The 25,324-nt window shown below is 33.3% G+C and overlaps 1 long non-coding RNA gene and 1 pseudogene across 4 annotated transcripts in view; both read left to right on the forward strand.

Annotated features, from left to right (window-relative positions):
* Positions 1 to 25,324, forward strand: part of LOC140696184 (uncharacterized) — a 704,768-nt gene that overhangs the window by 217,835 nt on the left and 461,609 nt on the right. The gene's annotated exons all lie outside the window — the stretch shown is intronic.
* On the forward strand, positions 112 to 3,911 carry LOC102527538 (dynactin subunit 4 pseudogene; annotated as a pseudogene).

Raw genomic sequence — 25,324 nt, forward strand, 5'->3', positions numbered from 1 at the left:
ATACATTTTAACTTCTTTTTTTTCTCAACTCTATTAGCTAGTAATCTTGCTTTCTAAGTTTTGATATAAACATGTTACACAATTAAGTTAATAGGGTTATTAGAGGTCGTTGACTCCTCCCCCTCCAAGATGGCGTCCTTGCTGCAATCGGAGCGGGTTCTCTACCTAGTCCAGGGAGAAAAGAAGGTTCGGGCCCCGCTGTCGCAGCTTTACTTCTGCCGCTATTGTAGCGAGCTACGGTCGCTGGAATGTGTGTCTCACGAGGTGGACTCCCATTACTGTCCCAGTTGTTTAGAAAATATGCCATCAGCTGAAGCCAAACTGAAAAAGAATAGATGCGCCAACTGCTTTGACTGTCCTGGCTGTATGCACACCCTCTCCACTCGGGCCACAAGCATCTCTACACAGCTTCCAGATGACCCTGCTAAGACCACCATGAAGAAAGCCTATTACCTGGCCTGTGGATTTTGTCGCTGGACATCTAGAGATGTGGGCATGGCAGACAAATCTGTGGCTAGTGGTGGTTGGCAGGAACCTGAAAATCCTCACACGCAACGGATGAACAAATTGATTGAGTATTACCAGCAACTTGCTCAGAAGGAGAAGGTTGAGCGAGATCGCAAGAAACTGGCACGGCGTAGAAACTATATGCCTTTGGCTTTTTCAGACAAATATGGTCTTGGAACCAGGCTTCAGCGACCACGAGCTGGTACAACCATCAGTACCCTTGCTGGACTTTCCCTTAAAGAAGGAGAGGACCAGAAAGAGATAAAGATTGAGCCAGCTCAGGCTGTAGATGAAGTGGAACCTCTGCCTGAAGACTATTATACGAGGCCAGTAAATTTGACAGAGGTGACCACCCTTCAGCAGCGCCTCTTACAGCCTGACTTCCAGCCGATCTGTTCTTCACAGCTGTATCCTCGGCACAAGCATCTTCTGATCAAAAGGTCCCTGCGCTGCCGGAAATGTGAACATAATTTGAGCAAGCCGGCATTTAACCCAACATCTATTAAATTCAAAATCCAGCTGGTAGCTGTCAATTATATCCCAGAAGTGAGAATCATGTCAATTCCCAACCTTCGCTACATGAAGGAGAGTCAGGTCCTCCTGACTCTTACGAATCCCGTGGAGAACCTCACCCATGTGACTCTGTTGGAGTGCGAGGAGGGGGACCCTGATGATATCAACAGCACCGCTAAGGTGGTGGTGCCCCCCAAAGAGCTTGTTTTAGCCGGCAAGGACGCAGCAGCAGAGTATGATGAGTTGGCAGAACCCCAGGACTTTCAGGACGATCCTGACATTATAGCCTTCAGAAAGGCCAACAAAGTGGGTATTTTCATCAAGGTGACCCCACAATGTGAAGAGGGCGAAGTGACCGTGTGCTTTAAGATGAAGCACGATTTTAAAAACCTGGCAGCCCCCATCCGTCCCATCGAGGAAAGTGACCAGGGCACAGAAGTCATCTGGCTCACCCAGCATGTGGAACTCAGCCTGGGTCCGCTTCTTCCTTAAAATGTTCCCCTGGGGGGCAGATCCCAAAGGAAAGTATCACCACGAACCCGCATTAAGATATGGAAGCCGCTGCTTCATTGGGCCTTGTTTATAATGATGTATCCATGTACTACTGAATCCTGTTCCTAGGAGGGTGGGGGCCTAGACATGGCATTAGGAACACAGGGTGACTGCTGTTCCTCTGGCTCTCTCTTCTGTTAACACCTGTGAGTCTGTGTCTTCCTCACTGAACCCTGCACGTTAACTAACAACAGCATAGTTCCAACCCAAGAAAGCAAGTGGCTGTTCCTTGCGGTGGCATTAGATTGACCACTTGAGAAACTGACCATACTATCTCCCGATCTGGTCTCATGAGGGATCCCAATCTCACAGATGAAACTTAAAATAACCGAAAGGTAGACCTGCTGTTGACGACCCAGCATTGGTCTCAGCACACCAACTGCTTTTTTGTATTCCATTAGATTTAATCTAGCTCTCTAAATATATCCCTTCACTTGCCGTCCTGGCTCCCATCTTGCCATAGAGTTCCATTTGATGGGAAAATAGAATTGTCACATTGTCTTTCGTTTTGTGATGATTGGAAAAACCTGTGACATGGTTAAAGCACCCTCATTTGCCCTCTTTTAAGTAAATATAGGATACTTATTTATTAACTTGCCCTTAAAATTTTTTTCCCAGTAGAATATGGACTTTTTTTTTTTAGGGGAGAATTTGAGAAGCAAACAATTACATGTCATGGTGGGGGCAAACTCCATTCATTTTAACTGTTGGCAGAATGTCCAGGGGTTGATGCTGCCACAGGGGGGCAGTCTTTGTCTTTCTCCCTACCCTTTCTCCTCTGTTCTGCCTCTAATTCAATAAGTTGTTCTGAGTATTTGGGATCTGGACAGAGCCCAAAGAAAACTTGGTGGATAAGTTCACTTTTGGAATGCAGAAAACATTTTGAAGGTTAGATGTTTAGCATGATCTGAACTAATGTTCTTTCCGTTGATTTGAAGGGGAAATTAATAATCTCTTGATCCAAAACTGGATATTAAGAAAAAGAACCTGCCCACGTTTGAGACTTTTATCGTACAGTGTGTCAAATAAGACCATTTTGACCGGAAACCGTCAAGTAGTTCAGCAAGTAGCCCAGAATACTTGCCTAACAGCACACATGCTGTTTTCACTGGGTTTCCTGGAGTTGGGTTGCTAACCTTAATTTCTGTGATGTTTTGTGAAATGAGACTTGACAAAGTAGACCACCAGCTGCACCACGTTTTCTGTTAATGTATTGTTAGCAAGTGGCCAACAGACTTTGGGGGAAAAGAGAAATTTCCTGTTTACCGTGGTTTTGTTTTTAAGTTAAAGCCTTTAGTTTAAAAAAAATTACAAGATATATATATAGTAATCTAGAATACAGACAGGGCATAGTAACTCATCAGCTCCCCTTGGAAGATAAAAGTATTAAGGAAGCCTTTGAAAGACACTAACTAGTACTCTTACGATCAAGCCAATATTATGAAACAATATCCCACAGAGTAATATATATACTGCAGTGTAAGAAAAAAACTACTCATATCTCTAATATTAAGACAGTAATAAGGCTTAGCATCTTAGGAGTTGGGGCAGGGGTTGTGTAATGACAAATTTGCACACTTTTTGTGACCCCACAAAGTGTCAAATTAGTTTGTGTTTCACTACGTGCTAGTGCCTTCTGTGACGCCAATGCTCCATATCTGCCAGCGGAGGAGATGGGCATCCAGGTGGAGGACAGCTTCCTATGTTTACACGCTTGCGTAGACTACACATAGTTGTGCATTCATGGTGGATAGCTGGTATTTGTTCCCAGAAGTAGTGTTGAAGTAATGGGTCTCATCACTCCCATGTGACACAGAAACACAAAAACACTTTTGATCATAGACATTTTTTTCCCTCAGAAGCCAAATTGACTTGTAGAATAACAGAGCCATTATTTAATGTTTCCTCGAGATAGTTTTCAGTGCAAGCTGGTAATTCTGTGTGTTAGTAGAAATGGTTCAATAATCTGCAGCTGGCAAATTTGGAATTTTATTTGTTCCTTTTTTATATTAGATCAGGTGCAAGATTTTTAAAGCGTAGTCAGTGTGTGCCACTGCAGGTGAATTAGATGTCATTAGCACTAGAAACTACAATTTGGGGAATTTAAGGCTAAGTGAATTTGAATTTGTGATTTGATTAGCCCACCACAGTTTTCTTTTGTTCAAAGTGCTTATAGGCGTAATGAGCTAAATGTCATGCATATTTGTGAAGAAGCATCCTTTTTGGTCCCTTTTGGGAATGAGAGACACTCCTTGATCTTTATGAATGACAGGTTACTGTTTTGCCTTACTGCTTAACTTAATGTAGTGAAATAAAGCAGACAAAGCTTGAAAAAAAAATAGGGTTATTAGATATAAGAAGTTAGGTTTAAAAATTGTAAGTTTGTCGTTTTGGAGTTTAAGTATTATTTTTATACTAGACCATTATTAGAATACACTCATACCAAAAAATGAATGACTAATACAAAATATATGTAGCAGAGTATTAAACCTAATTTTATCTGTGATGTTCATATTTTTTCCTCTAAATCTCTAAAATTGAAAATAGGTCATAAATTCTAATGAGAGTAACATTGAGATTCCTGATATTTCTTCCAGTTCCTTACAAAAAATAAATGCATATCTCTTAAACCTTACTACAAAACAATTATACCAATCACCCTATATAAAAAGATGATATTTTAAGAAGTTTATTGATGTAAGAACGTTTTGTGAAGTTAGATTGTAGAATAAATATAGAAGGATAGTGTCAAAATGAAATGGCATTCTATGAGAACCACTTAGAGTGAGTAAACCTTCCTGCAGGAGAGGAAAGCTGTTATCTTACTCCCTAAATGGATGTTTGCTCAGGACAGAAATAAGAAATGATACATGATAAAGAAAACTTCCATGATCCTAGCAAATTTTCCCTGGAGTTTGAAAAATAAATGATATTTTCTTTTCCCTGAAAATTTTAGAGGTCCGGATGTTGGCTTGAATGACACAAAAATAGAGAGTGTTGAGGCAGAGATGGAGTGGCCTTCTGTTATTGGTATATTCAAGGGTATGGACATCTTCTCTGAGTCAAGCAGGGACTGGCAGGTGTCAGACATGAAATCCTGAAAAAAACCCAATTTAAGAGAATGTAGGATCATCACCAGTAAGAGGGCAAGGAGTGTACCAAAAGGGCTGGAGGTACATCCTGAGGGAACTCAGCCATGCCATGTGAAGTGTTATCATTTTCCATTTGGCTTCCAAATAATCTATGCCTACAGTTATCCTTGGATAGCTGCCATAAAGAGGATTCTAGCACCCAGAAGATAACGTCAAATATAACTTTCTACATAAATCTTCCCTTTAAACCACTCATCCCAGCTGTGCCTCTAGCTTGGGGGAACCAGAAAGGAGGAAGAAATGAAAACTGATTTAAGGAATAGACCATGCCTCATTATTTTCCTGAAGATGCCTAGAGCCAAATTAAGGTTTTAATTTTGGGTGAGAGGAGCTTTGAAAAACATCCAGAATCAAAGTTTTGAATTAGACTAGAATGCGACAACTTTTTTTTCTCAGTAATTAAAACTGAGCGTGCATTAAAAAATGTAAAAATCATTCTTATACTTATTTCCTAGAATCTATGGAATATGATGAAAGTTTTTCAAGGATAAATTTAGGAAAAGTCAATAAACATCAGAGAAGACAAAAATGGGAGTAGGGAATAAAGCCATGTCCTATGTGTATCCTCAAAATATGAAACTCTAAATTAAACTGTACTCTTGGAGAGTCTTCTTTTATGAGACATAGTGGATGATTGTTAACTTAGCTCTCTGACTGACCATGGCTCCCATTTAAAACTGCGCTAACCATCAGCACAGAGCTGGAGTACCTGCAGCTACAACAAATGGGTGAGGAACATGCAAAGGAAAAGTAGTAACATTTTTTGAATACTCATCCAGCATCAGCTGCTATGTATATATATGCTGTATGTTATTTTCATGATATTTGATACTACATATGGAAGGATTTTTTTATTTTTTGGAGAGTAATCAATAAGTAACAACTACCTTTCCTAAGGTAATGCTAATGTATGACAAGGTGATGATCACAAAATTCCTATTGTGCTCATGTAGTTTTCAGGATGACCTGTTGAACTTGCACTGTCATAGAATATATATCTTTCAATATTAGCAGGAAAAATTAACTTGAAGCTGGCATATGTATTGGGTGAAGTAAGTGAAACAAATGCAATTGATGCCAAATGGAAAAATGTTCCTCTCTTATATTTGGAACACATAGCTTATGTGTGAATAAGTGATAATATAAGGTGAATAATGTGAATTACCTCACAGAGGTTAAGGTTAGGTGAGTACATTGAAGTCAGTCGATAAGTAGAAAACAACTATGATATCCACTAATGGGATAATAGACGTCATATACACACCCTGTTTCACACCAGATAGGGTAAAGGAGTGTTAATAAAAAAGAAGAAGAAAAATGGAATGGGCATAAAATTGAGCTAAGAAATAAATAAAACATATAAAATAGAGGCATGATTTAAAATAGGTCCAGGAAGTGGGATGAGAGATTCAAGCTGAAAGAAATAAAGATTAAGAACAGATCAGTCAGGAAAGTAGAGAAGCACTAAAAGAGTTCCTGACAGCAGTAGTGCTAAATACTTGTAGGCTGGATGAATGTTGACTGCTTCAGAAACATGGTCAAAATGGTCATAAGAACCCATGGCAAAATAATAATGGATGTGGCATCCAAGGAGCTCAGATACTCACAGGTCTGACTGGAGCTATAACTCACAGCCAGTATACAAAGGTATAGAGGATAAAATACAGAAGATTGAAGTGAAGATGGCATGTGCTAGGCATAGAAATAAACAATGCCATTGAGGTAATATTTAAAATAGTGTCTTTGCTTTTCAGAAAGATAAAGGTACAGTAGATATGTTGAAATAGAAATGATCTACTGAAATGTAACTAGACCACATGGTATAAAATTATAAATTTGTTAGTAAATATCCAATTTCTTAAAAATTAAGAAACAGCAGGTTTTCTGAAATATTGGAAATGTTATATAAGCATTTTACTATACTTATGAAACTATCCAGAGAAGTTAATAATTTGGAGTTATTTTAAAAAGCAATCAATTGAATTAAGACCCACAACTAAGCATATTTTTATATTGCAAAAATAAAATGAGCTCTAACACTAATGCTTTCAGAACTAGCATAGTGGCAAAACATGGTAATAAGTTGACTTTTGGAATAGAGTGAACATAAGAAAGAAAAATTGAGCCAACAATATATGGTATATAAAATAAGAATCTGGAAAACAAGTATTTAATTTAAAAAAAGCCTAGAATCTGCCCTAAGAAAAATGTTGATCAGCAATACGTAGAAATGTGCAATTAGAAATATGCTGACAGCTTTGTTTAAACATTGTAATAAAGATCCACATTTAAGAAGATTCTCTGTCAGAGGACTGTCTGGAGCTACTATGCTCAGAGAATGTAGAAATAGCTATGGGGGTAGTCAATCGGTATGCTAAGCCGAGCTCAGGCACCAATTCACACTGACCTTGTACAAGTTACTTAACTCTTCTTAAGCTTTCTAATCTTGAGCAATAAAGACTTTATCTAGAGGTGAGTTGTGGGTATTGATTAGCTAATGTCCTGAAAGTTCTGTGCAGATGGAAGAAATAAGACATAAAGGATAAATTGAGTCCTACAGACAAAGAGACTTCAGTTAAGGCTTCCAATGATCATATACACATTCTCTTTGCTTTTAAAAATAAATTGGAAAAGGTGTCATTTATAAATCCATGGAAATGTAATTTTTAAAGATCATAGTTACCAAAGATGGTAAATACTGGTTTGTTCGTTTTAATTAAAATTACTCAAACTAAATAACTGACACATATGCACAGTCTAAGCTATTATGGGGATGGGATTAAATATAGTTTTCTATATTTGAGTATGTATTTGTAAAGTAGAAATTTCTTAAAATGTGTTTAAAATCATGGCTTAGTATTATTTAAGATAAATTTCTAAGTCTTAACAAAATTTAATATTACTTGTGTGATGATAACCTAATAAGGCAAATTTTAGGACAGCTAAATATAACTTAACTGCTTTGAAATCTAATTTGTAATATATAAAATTAAAACTGTTAGGATCTACAAAATAAGTAATTTGGAATAATTAAATGATATTATTTAGCTATCTAGTTTGCTTATGTGCAACAATAACTTTTACCAGCTTTATAAAATTTAAGTTACAAATGCACACATTAAAGTAAAAATTATAAATTAACCTAATTATAAACTAAAAATAGACAGATGCATATTATCATCAATGGGAAATAAAACAAAACTAATCATTTTCTTAGAATTAAAAAAAAAACCCTCAGATCCATGAATTAGTCCTTCTTTTCTTTCTTCAGATTTTCTAGAATATCTTTTTGAGCCTGAGGCATATCAGAAAATGTCTTTGAAGGGTGGGTGTATAGCCCAGTGGTAGAGTGCTAGCTTAGCACGCGTGAGGTCCTGGGTTCAATCCCCAGTACCTCTACTAAAAAAGGTGAATAAGTAAATAAAGCTAATTATCCAAACACACCCCCCAAATCAAACCAGAAAATGTCTTTGAGATTTTCCAAAGTATATTCTACTTCCACTTTTGTTTCCTGTTTTTTGGGTCTCAAATAAATGTAAAACTACGATATTGTTTCTGACTTTCTTATTAATTTTCAAAATGGACTAAAAAAATTAAAGATAGAAAATAACAGCCCCCCCCAAACAGCTAAGGAATTAAACCATAGAGTTAAAGTACACATTTTTATATGCTTATAATAGATTCTAATTATCTAAAATAACTGTATAAACATATATGATTAAAATATCTACTTAATTTTTCTATTAATGTATTTTGAAAAATGAATCTCTGCAAAGTCTTGTTGAAGCAAAAATATTGAGGATTTTATGTCAGTTATGTTAAACTTGTTTGGTATTACATAATTGTGACTTAACAGTCAGTGATCAATGAATGTCTGTGTCATTTTTTACAGCTTAACTAGCTTAACATTTTTAACATTAAAACAGCTCAGTGATGACTAAGCTATTATGCTCTTCATCACAGGGTCTATTTTTTCTGCTTTCTGGAGCTAGTGTAACCTAGTGATTAAGATCTCCCTGCTTTGGAATCAGTTCTGGATTTCTCAGCTTATTTGACCTTAAGTAAATGATTTAACCTCTTTAGCCTTTTTGCTCATATGAGAAAAAACAAAAAGGATATAATAATAGGCATTCCAAAAATGGTTGTGAGAATAATGAAGGGAAAACAAGTATGAAGGAAAAATCACTGAGTACAACATATAGTAAGTGCCCTTATAGTGGTATCTATAGTTAAAGCTATTATTTTCTCTGTATTATTGTTGATTTATAAATATGAATTTGTTTTCAGTTTTCTTTCCATTTGGTTATGCGATTTTTAAAACTTTGCTGAATTCTTATGACATAAGAGCAAAAATATGTACTAATTGTTTGCCAGTCGAATTTATGTCAAATTTTATAAGATAATGAATGGAAAATTTTATTGCCTCAACAGACATCCATTTCACTTAGACACTTTACTATACACCCCTCAGTACATGGTAGACTTATGTAACATGTCTGTTCTTCCTAAGACAACGTGAAAGCTCTCTCAGATAATTATATTAGGGCCATCATTGTTAATGTGATTTTATAAACATTCTTCATGTATAGCACTATCTGAACCTGCACACTGGTGGTAAATGTAACGTTTAACTTAATTTAATGGCAGTATCAAAGGCCTTAAAGAATTAGTAAAGAGCACCTACTCAATTTTCATTTGTAATAACCCTACCTAGACTGTTGGGCTTCCATATTTTCTATAACTGTATATCTGTAACTCTTATTAGGAACACTTCTGAATATTTATTATTCATAATTAAAACTTTCCTTTATGAATGAGTCAAAACTACCTAAAACTACATAGTAGCCTTTTCTACATGGAATTGTATGATATAAATACACTGTTATCTTAGATATGTGTTTAATTTTAAATGCTATTCTAAGTAACACATGGCCATTTCTCTCTGAATTATGATTCCTGGGACTACTACCTAATTTTTAAAACTATAATTTAAAAATATATACTGCTGGTAAATATAATACAAATACTCTATAAAGAAGGGCAGGGAAACACGAATTTTTCATATCAGATGCTGTTACACCCTGTTGTTTTTTAAATGAAATTGAAAGTTATTGAAAGAGACAAAAAGTTTACTAGATTCTAATATTTGCCAGACATAATTATTCATATAAAAATAATGATAGTTCATTGCTATTTTCCTTTTTATTTATAAGATTCCCTAACAAGGCTATAAATTCTAGAAGAAAAGGGACCAGGTCTAATTTAAAAATTAATTTTAAAATAATTTAAAAAATAAAAACGACAGCAGAATAACTGGAAATTCTACAATCTGTATAATTGCATCATACCTATTCCCCTTTCTTTTAAATAATAAAAAAAGAATTTATCACAATGGGATACAAAGGTAAACATTTCTTTTAATCTAAACTTAGATTATATGAAATATGGATACTCAAAGATCATCTGTTCAGAATTCACATTTACATGATCAAGCTTATGTATTTTGCCAGTTTCACTGGGCATACAAGAGAGGCTGACAGCTTTCCTCTTTCCATCAGCCTCCCTATTCTTTGGAGTTCTATCTGTTATAGAAATATTCCAGTAATGACAACTTGGACTCTATATGGCTCCTAAGTATTGCCTGCGCCACTCTTCCCCATGCCCCCAATTTTTCATCACTGTGCTCCTGCTGAAAAATTAGAAGCTCTCTTATATCGAAAGTTCTTAACGAGGATGCTTTACCTCTTAATCACTTGGCCTGAATGTCAATGCTCCAAGTGCAGATTTAGACTCTGAAATTGGGTCAGTTTCCTCAGTGCTGAGCTGTCCTTATACACAGTCCTCATGCCAACATCACATAATCTTTTATTTCTATGTGCATTGGGTTGAAGTGACTGAACCACCTTGTTAAAGCCAAGTTCTATTTTATGATGCATATTTCTGTCGATAAACATGATTGTAAATTCTTCTTTCTGCTTTCAGTCTTTTCTTCCATTTCCAATTCTGTTATTTTTACTGTTTTTTTTTTCCCCTATTACCAGCCATGGTGAGTACATTTTTTTCTAAATGTCATCATGCTTAAAAAGAGGTCCGATATTTTACAACTTTTCCTTACCAAATTACTAATTAGTACACCTGAAGAAAAACATTCTATGTCCTTAACTTTCATTCTAATTTCACTTGTCACTAACAGCAGCCATTAGCTCTTATGAATTTCTTTTTTTCCTTTCTTCAGATATGTCAGTTTCTCTCTCATATAAGACAAATAGCAGGTGATCATTCCTAAGAGACAGGGAAGAAGGAGAGACAGAGACAGAAGGAATCCATTGTAACTGGCCTTGAGAAACTCAATGAGGTACTTTAGAGTGCTTCAACTAAAAGACAGGTCAATTAACTTCTCTAAGGTCTAGTGTTAGTTAACTTGCTAATAAGTGAGCAAAGTTTAGATTCATACTATCACATTGCCTCAGAGACCAGAAAATAGTGTAAAGACAGAAAAACAGACTTTCTAATTTCTAGATTTTCTTAATTTCCACTTAATGTAAGGATATGCAGTAACTGCAATGTGAATCTTCATTAACTTGCCATCTAGTTCATCATTAGCCAAATGAAGAACCACTCAGGGGCACTGAGAGATAGATGGTTATTTTACCAATATGTTTTAGAATGTGTTATAAATGTTAATTCAGTATTATATCTGTAACTACATGAATTTTGAAAAGCAGTGATTCCAGAGATTGAAAAAAAAAAAGATTAAGAAACTGAAGTATTCTTTGGATACTTACGAATGAAAATACTCGTTTGATAATCTTCATGCAAAATCGATTTTCAGCTGGACAAAAAAGCAGATGAGAAATGCTCAAATTATGGCACAACAGAGGGACTAAGAACAGTAATATAAACTACTACATAAGAATAACAGATACAGTAGAAAACAGACAAATCACATTTAAATAATTTAAATGGTCAATAAACCACAATGATATTCCCACCAGAAATGCACTATCCCAGTCTACTCAGGAGAAAAACATCATATAAATTCCAACTGAAGACATTCTACAAAATACCTAACCAGTATCCTCAAATGCTATCAAAGTCACCAAAAATAAGACGTTTTATTAACTGTCATAACCAAGAGAAGCTTAAGGAGGTAAAAGTACTAAATCTAATGTTATCCTTAAGCAAAGAGGAGTAAATAGGAAAAACAGAGGAAATTTAATGGGAATTTACTTATCAGTATCGCATCATAATTGTGAGAAATATACCACTCTAATGTAAGATGTCAGTAATAGTGAAAATTGGGTGAGGAGTACATGTGAACTCTCTGTACTGTTCCAATAATTGTATGAACTGAAATGTAACACTGAGGAAAGCATTCAAAGGTAAAAAATCTGGACTTATGAAAGAGGTTAGTAGACATAAAAAACAGAGTGAAACGATTTGAAAACACAATTAATTCTAGAATAATAAAGCATGTGGCAATGCAGTGAAAGGCAGTATTTGCAAAGTTAAGGGTAAAAGACTGAGAATTAAAATTAATCCCAGCAGCTTTAGGCTCTAATGTAGTAAAATCTGTTCCTTGGCCACTTGATATAGGTAATATATTTCTTTAAAATCTCGTTAGTTATATGGATAGGGCTAATCAACCTTATAGGAGATATTCTGTGAATAAAGTTAAGTTAGAACTTTTAAAATACGAAGTACTTTGTAGACATTAGATCTTTTATTACCTATTATTCCATAGAATGTCAGAATTGCATCAGTCTTCTGAAGAAGGCTTTCTTTTTTTTTCTTCTGATTTATGTGTTTTTAGATAAGGTGAATACAAATTTATATTTGATAATAAAATATCATCATTGGAGACAGTGATATTTAGGTTAACTCAAGATGTGTTGGCTGGATTGAAGAGAGGATCAAATGTTTAAATTTCAAATGGAATTAAATTTAAATAGAATCCTAAATTTTACTTACATTTAAATATAATAGCTTTTGTTTCTATACTGGCTAAAGATAATTGTGTTGCTTGAATTGGAATCAACTTGTTTATATATTTGACTAACCTCCTAGTTGCTAAAATTTTTTTCTCTGAAGAATTTTCTTGTTAGTACTAGCTAAATAATTCAATATTTTGTTTTTCCATTCTCTTATATAGCCTCTTTCAAAATTTCTCATTCTCATTATCTCTATTGTTGTATTTTAGCATTAAAATCAAATTTAAAATGAAAAATCTTTCTTGAGAGAAAATAAGAAAATGAAAATGATGAAAATAGAAATGAAATAAAGATGGAAAATTAGACAAGATATATATAAGATAAGAATTTCAACAAAATTTTAGAATGTATAATATGAAATTGACTCTACTAAAATTAAAAAAATGCAGTCTATATAGTCAAGAACTGCTGTTAAGAATTGTAGAGCAGATTAGACAAGGCAGAGGACAAGACTTATGAACTAAATCATAAGTCAACAGAAAACATCCAAACTGAAGGAAAAAGAAAAAAAAAATGGAGGAAAAGCATTTCTGACACACATGGGACAGACTCAAACATTCTAATAAATATTTAACTATAGTCCCAGAAGGAGACAGTGGAGAGAATGAGTTAGAAGCAAAATTGAAAAAAAGTTAATAACCATTAATATTCAAAACTGATGAAAGATATTAACTTTTGTCCAAAATGTTCAATGAAACACCATAGTAAAAAAGCAAATGAAACCACAACTAGGTATATTGTAACAAAACTCTGTAACTTAAAGAAGTTATAAAGAAAATCTTAAAAAGCTGCTAGAGTAAAAAGTACATGTTACCTTCAAAGAAGCAACTAAAAACTTCCATACAGAAAAGAAAAACAAAAAGCCAAATGAAAATAGAGACATCTTTATAGTATAGGAAAATTTACTGCCAAGAAATCAGTCTCTAATCAAAAACCTATGCTGCAAAAATGAAGTTTTCAGACATACCTAAAACTGGTAAAGATGTATGGTAAGTCAGGCTGGTCCAATAAATATTAAATAAATTTTAGAAGGAAAGATTATTTAAATAGTTAATATTTAAATATTTTAAGTAAATATTAAAAGGAAAACTCTGTCAGATGGAATATGATTCCTGATAGAAATATGGAAATGAAAAATGGAATGAATAATACTGGAGAGAGTAAATATGTGGGCTAATGTAAGTGATCACTGATAGTGTTAAAAAATAAATATAATGCTTTGTAAAGTTTGAAATGTAAGGAAAATAAAAACCCATAGCTGAAATAATTTAAAACAAGGAATGATATTTCTGGTGAAGCATTCTATGGTTATAGTAAGGTCAGGAACACCCTAAGACTATAATAAGTGAAGGAAAAAATAATATAATGTCTAAAATAACCAATAAAATAATACATAACTAATAATTTAATACAGAGAAGTGTATTAAATTATTTGTTTAACCCCTGAAAGGCAAGGAATATGGACAACAGAACATTAAACAATGGTGTCAAATATTATACAAATACATTTTATATTAGTTATTATACTTATATAAATAAACTAAATATTCAAGTTACAAAAGGAATATTGTCAGATTGGATTATGACAGAGATAAAACCTAAGACTCAAAAAGAGTGATGGAACAATAATATATACCACAAGCAATAATAAAAACAAAAACTGCTAAGTCTACTAATACAGGACAAATTTGACTTTAAGGCAGGAGTCATACTACAGAAAAGAAGAAATATTTTATAATTATAGTAGGGTTTATCCAAAAAAAGTTATAAAATTTCTAATTTAGATTGCATTTAGTAACAGTCTTAATCAATGTAAACCAAAAATTCATAGAAATAAATGAAAATATAAACATATACAAATTGACAGTGGCAGATTTTCACTCACCTAATAAAAAAACAGGCCATTTAATGTGGGTCAGGTAACAACTGAAAAAGAGAAAGACGGTCATTAAGTTACCCTTAAAAGACACAAAATATTTCCATCAAATATGTAGGAATTAAATTCACTGTTCACTGAGGGTACTGAACAATTTGATGAAAAAAAAACAGTAATGAAAAAATCAAAATAACATTTTTGTTATTTTTCTGATGGCTATCTTTATAAAAGTAAAATATTAAGATTTTAGGTTAATGGGTGCTTTAAGTCTTGGAATATTTCATATGTATGAAAACACCATTATGATAGCTCTTCTCAGTAATTTTCAACCTCTATGGAAAGTATTATCAGTTCTGACATATTAGTCATCATCTCTCTATGTTCTTCATAAGAAATTTGTCTATTCACTTAAATAACATCTTTTATTTTTACATCCTTGACAGGGAAGCATTGTAAAACACATATTTTTAAAATGATTTATGCCAAAATGAGTTAACTGTTTCAGTTTTGAATGTGTCCATTACTTTTGAGAAAATGTGAATTTCACTGTAATGGTGGTGCTAACAAAAATCAGTATATAAATGGCTGACTCCGTCTCTTCATACAAAGGTTGCTTTGAATTAAGGTAATTTAACCAGTCTTATAATTTACCTACAAATTGCATGTTAGTTTTTCCTATTCAAGGAAAAATCTAATTTTTCTATGTTATCTGCCTCTTCTACTATCCTCAAATGCACATTCTAACCTCTCTGTGGAAATCTAATTCTCTACCCCTCTGAAAATCACTGGAGTAGTGAAATCTTAAACTTACAACCTCTAAACATAACCAATGTATCATATAGACAGTAGTTAGCATACTGATATATATTTGTTTGTATATGAATATATATGTATATGTGTGTATGTATGTATATATCATATAAACAATATTATATTTTATATATATATACACATACACTTTCTTGTGGTTAGTTTTAAGTCTATGTCATTTTTATATTTAGTTATTAACAAAGGGATAATCTAAGATTTCTAGAAAATAAGTTAAGGGATCAAAATGGATTTTTCTTAGCCAGCTGATAAAGTTATAAAGGATATGGGACATCAATCCAGATGGTCAACCAATGTAAAATATAAATGTGATATAAAGATTATTAACACACAGACCAAGAAACCACATGTTGAGAAACTAAGTCACTTAATGTATTAAATATGACGTACAAGCATCTGAGACACACATAGATACAGGCACAGAAAAAGAAAAGTGATACTGAGAGAACAGAATTTCATAACCCAGAGACTGAACACGAGACAGAAACATTAAAGAATCAGAAAAATAGATTAAGTTAGAGGCAGAAAGAATCAATAGCACTAAGTCATTTTGTCAATCTAAAGCAAAATCAATGTGTATTAAGCATGGCAGGCACAAATTAAAGTGGAGACTATTTTATTTGACTTTTTACATTATTTTGTACTACTTTAAAAGCCATATTTTCACGTACCAATCATGAGTAAGTCTGGATTTTTTTAACATGGGGTATTATGAATGCAAATTTAGGGCTCACAATATTTTAACTTCTTAAGGAAAGAATCTTTTATTTTTTTTCCTCTTGGGTTTATTTTTTGTCAGTAAAAAAAAAGATTTGTTCCAGAGCAAATAACTTTGTCAATGTTTTTGATATGTATCTGCCTATTGCTTTAATAGACCCAAATAAGATTTTATTCATTTTCCTTAGCTAATACTTTATGGTAGCATTTAGCATTTTACTCTGAGGAAATAATGCATATGATATGAATGAAATATAAAAGAAAGTGATAATTAAAAATTCTGTTAGTTCAGTGAGTTTATCTATAAAATACTATTTGAGCTATTTTAGTTATTTATGTATTTAAGAGGTATATTAGTTATAGTTCACATGTCCCTCCAATAAATGATTCTTATAGAATACTATTGGGCATTTTGCATGTTACAGAGCATTTATTTTCAATATAAAACAGTGTGACTAAAACTGCTATATTTTTAACTCCTGAAATGCAATACAAATTGCATATCACTGTAGTACAGCATGTTAGCTTTTGAAAATATAAGCAATGTTATTGATCCTATTAGAACCCTCTACATATTTTAATGCATTATAAATATATTCACATATAAACAAGAGTATGTACTAGAGATCAGCTGCAAGTGAGTAAGGTTCAAAGTTGAGCCATAGGAAAATAGAGTAATAGAGACTACAGGGATCAAATACAAAAACAGAAGGGGAGAAAGCAAAGAGAATAGATATAATTAACTTTTTCACTTTAAAATTCATAAAAATAACTAAATAACAAAAGTATAACAGAAATGATACAGACAAATACTTCCTGGCATAGATGATAAGAAGAAAAAACCCAAAATGACATAATTTAGGAAAAATATTTTCTCACTGCTCTCTTTAGAAGCAACCAGTGTTAACTTATTTCAGAAAATCCCTGCCCTCTTTAGAACTCAGTTTATATATATTAGGCTGGGTCAGGGCAGGGGCTTTGTTCAGCACTTTTTCTTTTCCTTTAGACACCATCATGGACTTCCAAACTATTCCTAATAGGCCATGGTACAAACTGCCCATTTTGTATATTTATATTTGAGTTATCATGAAGGGTTTTAAAATTGTGGCAAGAACTGTGATATTAGATATGGTGTTTCTGCCTTCCTGAGAAAGCTAGCCTTCTCTGGCCTGTTTGATAAACTACTTCTACTTCTAGCTTAGACAAAAGAACAGAAATCAGATTTGCCCTCCTACATGAAACAACCAAAAAACTGACAAAATAAATAGCACAATATTTTTTAAGACAAAAGGCAATGATAGAAAGTGATTCTTGAGGGATGAGGAGTAAAAGGGTAAATAAATCCTACAGTTCCCCCAGATGACTGACTGTCCTGAGAGGGTTTCCATGTTGTGGTGTAGGGAATGGGAAAGTAGGGAAACCCAGGCTGACTTCTGCAGACTTCCTGAGTTAAGGTGATGAAATTAGGAATTCTGGGAGGCAAAGGTGGCTAAAGGTCACAGAACAGAGTCCCAGAGAGGGGAGAGCTCCACTGACACAAAACCCCAGAAGCCTGAGAATAGTCGGGGATCAGAGGGCGTTTTTCTACAAAGCGACATGATGAAAACTGTTGAGACAGTCCAGATGTTTTAAGTATGATTGTCATGATGTTTACATAACTGTTCACATTTTCAGAAGTCATCAATTTGTCCACTACAATATGATGAAGCTTATTATATGTAAATAATATAACAATAAAGGTGACTGAAATATTATTTGTTAATATTGAGACATATATTTTAGCAAAAGAAGATCTAACAGGAGGGACCAAAATCTGGGGACTGATGAAAAACAGTGGAAAAGGCAGAGAAAAGAATCATTTTTGATTCATTTTTGAGTAACTTCTGTGTGCCAGGCACTGTGATAGATTCTTTTGCATATAATATCTTCATGGCAGATAACACCACATGATAAATGCAAAGAGCAATAAAAGAGATGATGCCCGTTTATTTATGGAATTTGATTTTTATTATATTACTAAAATGAAATATATTCCAAGAAAAGTTTTGTTTCAGCTAAATCTTTTCACAAAATATCTGAAGTCCCAAACTTGTTATTTTTGCTTACCCCAAGCCTCTTTATAATCTCTGGCTGTCAGCAGAGTTTCCAAAGTCTTCAGTGTATGTCAATATAAGTTCAACATCCACGTTAAGACTCAAATCATAGGCATCCTAAACTTCTAAAAATAATGGCTATACCATCTGCTTTTTGGATGTTCTTTCATGGTAGTTGTATCTGAATCTATTATAAATGTATATACATGTTGAGTTTTAAATAATTTTGCCCTCTCACATGTATACCAATTGAGGATAGATTAGGGATGTAATTAATTAATTAAATTATATTTTAAAGAAATACTTAATTTTTTTTTACCGAAACAGTAGGTTCTCATCAAAACTGAGTGGAAGATGCAAAGATTTTCCATATATCCCCTGCCCTCACACATGAATACTCTCTCCCGTTATCAACATGCCTCGCAAGAGTGGTATATTTGTTACAATTGATGAACCTATATTTACACATCATTTTCAGCCAAATCTATAGGTTACATCAGGATTCTCTCTTGGTTCATGTTCAATTTGGAATGACATTTGTTCACCATTAAGGTATACAGAATACATTTGGTACCCTAAAAATTCTCTGTATTCCACTTACCCATTCTTCATTCTCCCCTCAAACCCTTGGCAACCACTGATCTTTTAACTGTCTCCATAGTTTTTGCCTTACATATATTTTGTTGGAATCATAGTTTGCTACCTTTCCAGATTGACTTCTTGCATTGAGTAATACATATTTAAGTTTCTTCTATGTTTTTACATGACTTGATAGCTCATTTCTTTTTAGGTTTGAATAATAATTCAAACCTAATTTGAATTATTATTGTATGGATGTAACATAGTTGTTGTTTTTATTTTTATTTAATCTGTTGACCTAATGAAGGACATCTTGGTTGCTTCCAAGTTTTGGCAATAATGGATAAAGCTGCTCTAAACATTGGTGGCACATTTTTGTATGGACATATGCTTTCAACTCCTTTTAGTGAATATAAAAAAATGTGCTGCTGGATCATATGAGTATGTATAGTTTTGTTAGAAGCTGCCAGACTGTCTAATGAAATGGCTAAATTACAATTCCTGTTGCTCTACATCCTTTCCAGCATTTGGTGTTGTCAGTGTTCTATGTTTTGACCATTCTAATGGGTATATAGAGGTATCTCACTGTTGTCCCCATGTTCCCATGAGGTCCCATGTTCTACTCGTTTCTCAGGATTAGTGAGGGAGTTCCAGCTTCATTCCCATCTCCCCTTAAACATACATCCTTGCAACTGGGTCAAGGCCCAGCTTTTAACCCCAGTGCAAATATTTGTACCTGCTCCCAGAGGAGCTCCATTCTTACTGAGCCCTAAGTGTGAATCGCAACTAATGTTCTGGATTAGAACATTTAAATTATTTTTTCTGGACACCTATAATTGCTCCAAACTTCTTTTAGCTGAACTATACAAGAAAAATTACATTTTTTCTGTAGCACCTAGTACTTTTGCAGAAGAAAAACCCTCTTCCCAATACAGAATTTCAGATCTTTGGTCTGAAATTTTTTTTCCTCATTGATCCTCTCTTTACTTCTCTATATGAATACACATTAGGAGTCCTTTCACTTATGTTGAGGTTTGAATAGTCACTATCTACTAATTTTTTTTTCTAAAGCAGATCTGTGTTTATATTTCCTGTTCTCCTTATTGCTTTTGCATGATTTTCAGAAGGAAAATGATAGTGCCAACTTTATACTGTAATAGTAAAAGTTAAAATAATGGCTATTTTTTTTCAAACCTATGTGCTGATTTCTAGGAACTGAGCAAATGCTTTAAAAAAATGACAATTTCTATGGAAAAAAAAACTATTAGAAATTATGTATACATCACCATTTCCCCAAAACTGACAGACATCTATCCAATGTAGTCTGGGACGCACAAAATTAATTTGAGGCTATGAATGAATATTTATGTTTCACATACCTTAAGTAAAATCTAGCTATAAAACATACTATCTTAATATAATTTAGGTTGAAAGGATATTAGGGTGAAATATGAATGCTCTTGGAATATTGAGTTTTTTTAATTTTTAATTTTTTTTAATTTTTAGGAGGGGGAGGTAATTAGGTTTTTTAATTTATTTATTTTAGTGGAGGTATTGGGGATTGAACCCAGGACCTCGTACATGCTAAACATGTGCTCTACCACTGAGCTATATACCTCCCTCCCTGGAATATTGAGATTAATTGAGCACACTTCAATAAAATGTTCCAGTTTTAGTGATTAGTATGTATGATCTATTCTAACAGAATTTTCCTTCTGTAGAAAGAATCTTAGATCTACATTGACCCTCAAATTGACCCTTAAAATTTTTTCAACCAACCTCTAATTTTAGCCATGTATTGGATTTAGTAGAAGAATAAAAATTATTGAGAGAACTCTGAGGTAAAAACATTTTCCTAAACATACAAATTCATGAGAAGAAGTGGTAGAAAACAAGAAATGTAATGATAAACATATTTCATTTTATAATATTAAATTTGATGTATATTATATTTTATAAATATGACATGCTTCTCTATTAGATTTTTAATTTTTAACTGTTTAAATAATTATGCTTTTGCCTTCATCTCCAATCATCTTGCAGCTCATACTTATGTAATAGTGTATATTGCATCATCTTAAAATAAAGGATTGGTATTTATACTTAAACTAGACATATTTATCATGTTGGTGTAATATAACCTGAAAATGAAGCATTATATATTTTCCCATGAGGATCTACCAAACCCATACTTTGCCAGAGACACATTTTTAAACTTAAATTGTATTAAACATTTAAGAAAAAAATACAGTAGAATTTATTCCTATATTATGTTCTGTAATCATCATCTGAATCAAAAATAATTTATTAGAAATAAAGGAACTTATGAGTGTTAGTTTATGATTTTATAAAGTAAATCATGGATAAATATATAATATATACAATGATATATAATATATACATGAAATAGATAACATGCAAAATATAACTATCATTGTATGTCACATTCTTGAATATGATTATGTTAAATATATTATTCAGTATTCCACATACATATTGATAAGTTTAAGGAAATCTCAAAAGGTATAAACGTATGTTCATATTATTCTAGCTTTATCTTATATATTGTCAATTAAATATGTGAAATATTTTTGTAAGTATGCCAAAAAGTGTTTTCAGCATGGATTGATATTAAGTACAGAAAAGTTTTCCTAACATTTTTCTTATGAATAATATCATGCACAAAATCTTCCCTATAATTTCACAAACAGTGCTTTATAATACTTATGCCAGGTTGTATCTTTCTTACTTCTCAGTTCTTGAACTTTACACAGTAATATTCACTGAGTATAAAAATGTGAGTGTTGCTAGTAATTCTTAGAGTAGGCAGTTTATAGGAGATGGAAACAAGGGTAGTCATCAGCTGTATTGTTTTGGCAATGTTCCTATATTTTCAGTGACATATAATATTTGCTCTTATGAATCATGGCAAATTCCACTCTTTGGATGTTTGCAATTGCACTTTTCATGTGAGTTACTAAGAAGCTGTTAGAGCTTGCACAGAATTAAATGTCAGATGAAATCAGCACAAGTATTTAATAGTGTGAAATAAACCTACCTGGGCTGAGGGAATTCTTGATATAGTAAACCAGTTTCAATGAATGAATCAAGGATAAAATTTAAATTCATACTTCTGACGCTCTCTGGTGATCTGGTGAATAGGATTCGGCGCTCTCTCTCATACGTCTACTCTCTAAGAAAAACCTGGGCTTAATAACATCAGATTAAATAATATTTCCTTATTACTAATTGAGTACTCTTTGCATTTTAAAGTAGTTATATGTCTACTGGGCATATTATCAGAACAGTTTGACTTATTTTTAAATATTCTTCTTCATTTAGTTTTAAGAATTCAATTATGTTAATCAGATTAACTTTGGTTTTTGTATTTAAGCATTTTATGTCTCTAAATCAATAAAATCATTATTTTATTATAATTTTATTCAGAACTAAAAAGTATTTCAGGGATAATATACACATACAATTTTCTTTATTAAATATTAAGATTAAAATAATTCCCACTCTATGTATAATTATTAAATGTAATGAATTCATTTACATGCTTTCTTTTTTGAAACTTGTGATGCTTGTTCAGTGAAGCATTTAAGATATTAGTTTGTTTATTCATCTACTTAATTTTCAAGATTGCATTGTAGGCAGACAGAGATATATGCTATTGGAAACAACTAATAAGGAAAACATATGTTGACCCATATTTGGAAGAAAATAATCATGTCATACTTTGTGTTATCTATCAACTGTGAAATAAATCACCCCAAAATGTAAAGAGTTAGTAAAACAAACATTTATTTTTCATTCCATTTCTCTGGCTTTGAAATTTCAGTGTGATTAAACTGACTCCTCCATCTCTGGGTCTCTCACCAGCCTATAGGCAATGTAACTGCTGGGTTTCCCCTGAGGGACCATTCAATTCCAAGTTCATTCATGTGGTTGTTAGAAGGATTCAGTTCTTCATGGGTTCTTGGACTGAGGAATTCTTGAACAGAGAGCATGAGTTTCTCACCGGCTATTGGCTTGAAGCATCCCTTAGTTACTTGCCACTTGTGCCTTTCCCTGGGGCAGCTCACCACGCGGCCGCTGGCTTTATCAGAATGAGCAAGTTAGAACAAGAGATGGTATCATCAAGACGGAAGTCACAATCTTTTGTAACCTAGTCTCATCTCATTACTTTGGGCCTTATGCTGTTTGTTAGAAGCCAATCATTAGACTGAGCCAACACACAAGAGAGGGTGTCACACAAGGGAATGAATGCCAGTATACCTCAATTTTAAATTTCTCTAAAAGAGATTATAGAAAATGCACTTTAACTTTTATTTCCCATAAATTAAAAATATATGGCCAAATAAAGTGAAATAAGTCAGCAGAATTGGAAATATGCTACATAAATTCATCAAATCAAGGTTAAAATAATCAGAGAAAACACAGTTCTCATAACAAAAGGAATTATGTTGAAACAGAATGATAGCAATGAAAAAAACAAAGACTATTTCAGCATTTTAACTACATCAAAGGTAAGTAATAATAATTTAAATAATGTAAACATCATCCTGTAGTGAACACACTCAAGTTGACTGCCCATGATCCCCACTTCCTGGTGTTCCTGTTCTTCTCCTTGAATGTGAACAGGATCTGTGACTTTCTTCTCTCCAAAGAAATAGGGGGAAGATGATGGGGTTTTGAAGATGTTTTTAATATCCCAAATCAATTGACTTTATGTTAATCAAATGTTCCTGGTTGGGCCTGACTTAATCGATTGAAAATGTTAAAAGGGGAAGTGGACCCTCCTGGAGAACGGACAGAGTCTCCCTGTTGGCTTTGAAGAATTAAAACACCATGTTCTCTGAGGACCTATGGATAGTGACAGGTGGTATGGAACTGCTGGTAGTCATTGGGAGCTGACAGCAGCAGCCAGTGATATCCAGTAGGAAAACTGTTCCCTCAGTTCTATAGCAGCAAGGAGACCAATTCTGCCAACAACTTGAGAGAACTTGGAAGCAGAGTTTTTCCCCTTTTAGCCTCTGATGATACTGCAGCTCAGCCTGTACCTAACTGTAACCTTTTAAGACTATGATTGAAGGCCCCTGGCTCCTGACCCACAGAAATTTGTGAGATAATAAATGTGGATTGTTTTTAGCTGCTGAGCTTTTGGTAATTTGTTATATAGAAATAGAGAATTACTATACTTTGTAATACATTTTTAAAAGTAGGTAATGAGCCACTGCAGTCTCTCTGGTATATTGAACCAAGGAAAAATTTTTTTTAGTTTGAAGTTTTAAGGAAGCAATATATAAGAAAAATTTTAAAATTCTAAAATTACACCATTAGAAAATCAAAAACAAACCAAATGTACCTTCATTTGAATAAAAGATAGTATTTCAAAGATACTAAAACCTTTTTCTGTTTGGTTTACTTACATCCAAATACCAAATGACACCATAATGCCAGCCATGTAAAGAAATGAATCTCTCTACCACATTTAAACAACATTGGTCAAATTGTGAGACTTCCTTAAATCAATGAAATGAGATCACATGTGCTGTTTGTCTCTCAGAAGCCTTGAAAGCCAAAGTGCCTTTTCCTTCTTTGAAGATTATGGGCACATATGTCAAAGTGGAAGCTCTCCTGTTAACTAGTCAACTAAGAAGAGCAGAGCCTCCATGACAAGGGAATATGATTATGAATTAAATACTTGGTGCATTTAGGCTTATTTGTTACTGCAGCAAGATATAAAAAAGTGATACTTGAAGTAGGTGCCACTGTGGCAAAAGCAAAACACACACAAAAAAGCATAGCAATGGTTTAAGAATCAGTTGGTTTAAGGGTTAGAAGAAATTACTACTGGAGTCTAAAAGAAGAATGATAAATATTATCTAATGACAGAACATTTGGTAAAACTGTCCCTGTGATTTAAAGTGGAATGTACCAATGTACTACTGAACTTGTGTTTATAGGGGAAGATGTTAAAGAATATAACCTTAGTATGGCTGTATGGGTTATCAGTGGTTTCAACAGATTAAGTATTATTTAAAAACAGATGGCTGCAGAATAAAATATGTAGCAATTTTGAAGAAGAATGAAAAAAGAAAAGAGAGAGGCTCGAAATGCAGGGACTTGCAGGGTTGGAAAAGACAAATTCTGCTCAACCCCTAAAGAGGAAAAAATAAACTGAGGAGGACTTTGAGCTACAAAGGCTAATGAAAACTTAGAATTAGGTGAAAGATTAATTCCAAGGCATTCACTTGTATGAATGAATGAAAGAGGTGACATTAAATCATATCAATTAGACAAAAATAGCTCATGGGAAAAGAAGCCAAGGGTATATAACTCTCCTACCAAAGTCTAATAAATTCATATTACCCACATTAAATAAAGAGAGAAAGAAAAAAAGAGCAGAGTCTGGGAACAAAAAGCAAAGAAATACAGTAAACAGAATAATTGTGTTGAGAAAGAAACTCTGTGTTAGTCTTATAGCTATTTAATATGTAGAATTGACTT

This window comes from Vicugna pacos, chromosome 1, assembly GCF_048564905.1.
Source record: "Vicugna pacos chromosome 1, VicPac4, whole genome shotgun sequence".
Lineage (NCBI taxonomy): Eukaryota > Metazoa > Chordata > Mammalia > Artiodactyla > Camelidae > Vicugna > Vicugna pacos.